Consider the following 3,906-nt stretch of genomic DNA (forward strand, 5'->3'; position numbering starts at 1 on the left):
GCAATGTCATTTGTATGTGTGTTGCAATGAAGTTGCGGGAGAAAAAAAATTGTGTTTTTTTTTTGTATATTTCTTTTTAAATAAAAAGGAAACTTGTTTTGGGGAGAGCAGAACTACTGTCGGACGAGTTTTCCTAGTAACCTTACCAATAAGGCTGAGGATACTGCACATGTTGGTGTAGTATGAAAATGCCAGGTGGATTTAAGACAAAAAATTATACTTTATAGAATGAATCAAATATGAACATATCTGTCACTGTCAGGGAATTGTTGTTTTTTACATTGTGAGTTCATTTCCTATCCCGGCCTGGGACACGCATTCACACGGTATGATAAAGGACTTATTGGACTTTAACTTGTCATTGCACTTACAACATGGTTGTTGTCCTCAATTCCTGTCGTTTCAGCTCCAGTTTATCATGCATCCAGCCCGGTGTTTGTGTGTGGGTGTGCGCGTCAATGTGAGATCTTCGAGTCGCACGCGTCTCGTCTTCATATCAGAAACAGGCAAATGAATTTGGCGACGTTTGTGTGTTACAACAACCCGTTCTCACAGTTGTTCAGAGTCGCGTCCAAGACGCAAAGTCTGGCACGTGGGACGGCTGTGATTGGTTGAAGACTCGGGAAACTCTGGTTAAAATTGCGAGTCTGAACAAAGTTACGGTGATTGGTAGAATTTGCGTAAATTGGCGAGATCACAACATCGTAAAATCCTGCAGGGACTAGCTACCCATACATTATTAACATTCTGGGGCCTAAGTATTGTATTGTATTAAGCCAATGACATACATTGTTCTGATTTTAAGGTTGAGTTTGAACAAAAACACTTGGCCTTTGGTATGGGTCAGCTTTAAGTTTTCAGGCCTGATTTGAGGCATTGACTAAAAACACAGCTGTTTCACCTTTTTCATGAGGGCACGTAGAGTAGCTGTTTGTCTTTAAAAACAGAACAATAGAGGGCAATTGTTGGCACAGTAGTCCCAGTGAGACAAAATACGAAACAGAGGCAAATCAATGGCAAATAATGTCATCTTAGAAGGTCATACCTGGACCTTTCGGCTTTGTCGATACAAACACACACGTGCACACACACTATAATTACGACAACATGGTAAAATGCACGCAAGCCCTCTGACATCTTTATAACATTTCTAATGATAAAATGACACACACACCGACACACAAAAGCTGTAATAATAAACTTACACACACTTTGTGTCTCTGTGCCTCCCTCACACGGGAACTCTGCAGGCTACTAAGCGGCATTAAACCTCCCTGCCTGGCCGCGCTGTGGTTTCTCCGATGCTAAGTGTCCCTCTCTCCTCCCTGCCCGGGGCGAGCGAAGGAGAAAATAAACAACTAAAGAGACAAACAGCGAGAGCCACTTAGAGCCACTTAAAGCCAAGGCTCCTTCCCACAGTGAAGCACTTCCCTAGGGCTACTGATGTCTGCCTGCCACGCTGGGAGACAGAGGGGTGGAGAGACAGAGAGAGACAGAGAGAGAGAGAGCAGGAGTCAGAGAAAGAATTGAAAGAAAGAGGAACATGGAGAGAGGTAGCGAAAAAGTGTCAGTGCCAGATGACACACAAGGGAGAGAGAAAAGATGGGAATAGAGAACTCAAAGAGACAATGTGTTCTTCTTAGCACACAGAGCCTCCAGTAAGACGAGGAGAGCCTTACGTGCAGATGGCCCAGATGATGCACCTTCTTGAAGAATGGGATTTTTAAAACATACCACGAGGAAATCCTTCAGGTTTCGTTTTTAAGATAACATATCCAAGCCTTGCGTGTACCAGACAATGGGTCGGAGTTGCCTAGCTTGAAGTTTTTTTCAGTCGCTAACAACCAGTTGTCACATTTTCAAAAGTCTCAACCCAGTTAGCATAGCATTGGTCTTTTGTGGCCTTACCGTTCACACATTTCATGTCGTTTTCACACATTATGCAGTCAGTGAACACAGTTCTACAATGCTTACATTCAAGCTATACCTTCCAAAAAAAATTACGGATTATTTTTTGTAGTAGTAACACGCAACATCCCACAATAGCAAAAACAATACTCCAAACCTTAGATACAGTATAAAAACCTCTCCTTCTGCAATCAAATAAAATGAAAAACAACATATCTCAGCTGATAATAAACCAACAATTGAGAATAATTGGCCCCCAGCTGATTTATGTTGAGTGGATTGGGATCACAGCAGATTCCAGTCTGGCTTAGACTCAGTGGCAGGTGTTATATTTTTTTTTATTACATTGACACTTATACAGTAAAAGGAGGACTTTGAGGAGGGATATTTTTGGAAACAGAAACAGAAAAAACACTAATGTCGGGACAAGAAGAGGGCAAGGTGGAGGTGTAAGAACGCGTGGTGGTGGCATTCCAAGGGTGCAAGAACAGTAGTCAGTGATGAAATGCGGGCCACTATCATTGATCATGTCATCAACCACAATCTTTCACTGAGAGAGCCTGTTGGAAGAAGCCAGCCCAATTTGAGGCGGTCCACGGTTGCCTCCATTACACGCATCTTTCAACAACCGGTAACAACAGGTACCTTCAACAGTTAAATATTGCCTTTTACATGGATTGTTTCTATCCTCACTTCACATGTCAATAAGGCCATGCAGTAATGCATTTGTTGAATTTTTAGTCTTCCACTTGATCATTATTGAGGAGCTTTACTCTTCCCCCAGAGGGTGGAAGACGAAAAATTCAACATATGCATTACTGCCGGGACACAAAAACCAGTTCCTGGGTAAAAGTCTTGTGTGTTTTGTCCCCTTTAGCCTCCAGTTGTTCTCGGGTAAAATGTGACCCCTTTAAAAAAATGTGATTTCTTTTTAACCAAATTACGACCAAAATATGGATTGGAATCCATGCAACACTCTTTGCAAAAACCAGTGATCTCTTTCATTCCTGTATGTTCCTCTGATCCTAACTATTAGTCAAAAGAATTCAAAATCTTTGCTTTTTTAACTAAATTATTAGGTATACCTATATAAATGAGGGTTATTGACCATGGATTCCAAAAAGTACTGTCAAACTAGTGGTAGTAAGGTGGTGTTAGTGGAAACCAAAAAAAAAAAAAAAGTCTGAAAAAGGGACAAAAATGTCAAATCTTTGTCCATTTTACCCGGAAAGACCACACAAGGGTTAACGTCTTCTGGAACCCAGCTCCGCTCCTCCACTTCAAAGTCTTGGGTTATATGACCCACCTATCCCCCCCCCGACCTTCTCCCTACACGGATCGTCTCAGTCTCAGTCTACAGCAGCAGTCTTCTGTGCTGCATATTGAAATACATGCAATACTTCCACATTACAGTGCATTTCTTATCATAGCTATAGGTACAAATTGTCCATCTGAACAGCCTGGCATGTTCCTCTTCCTCTCTTCTTGTTTTTTGCTTTTTCATTCCTCAACTTTCCCTGATGTTCTCTCCACTCGGCCTCCAGCCGCCTCTCCCTCCCCTTCTCATCCCCCTGACTGCGAACCCAAAGGTCACCTCTCCCCTGAGAGCCCTGTTTACCTGAACCGCTCCCCCTTTTTTTGACATTCACCTACTTGGAGGTGGAAGGCGAAAAAGGGAAGACCAAATTTAGCTACTTGGAGGGCGGTTGCTCAATAAAACCTTAACAGTAACATAAAATCAAATGTCACTTTTCTGCTTTAATAACATGACAAATGGATCTTAAAAACATGTCCTACATGACCACATTTGTTCTTCTTTTAGACATTTTGTACCATTGTTTAACTGCTATAGAAAGAGGAATTCATCACTTTACATCCTGCCACATGTTTGGAGATGGACATGCCAAAAAGCTAACATCAATGAGTAGCCAATAAGTATCTCCTCTAACTATGTGCCATTTCGGAGTCTGTAGCTTTTGGGGGGGGGGGGGGGGGGGG

This window comes from Etheostoma cragini, chromosome 24 (genome assembly GCF_013103735.1).
Source record: "Etheostoma cragini isolate CJK2018 chromosome 24, CSU_Ecrag_1.0, whole genome shotgun sequence".
NCBI lineage: Eukaryota > Metazoa > Chordata > Actinopteri > Perciformes > Percidae > Etheostoma > Etheostoma cragini.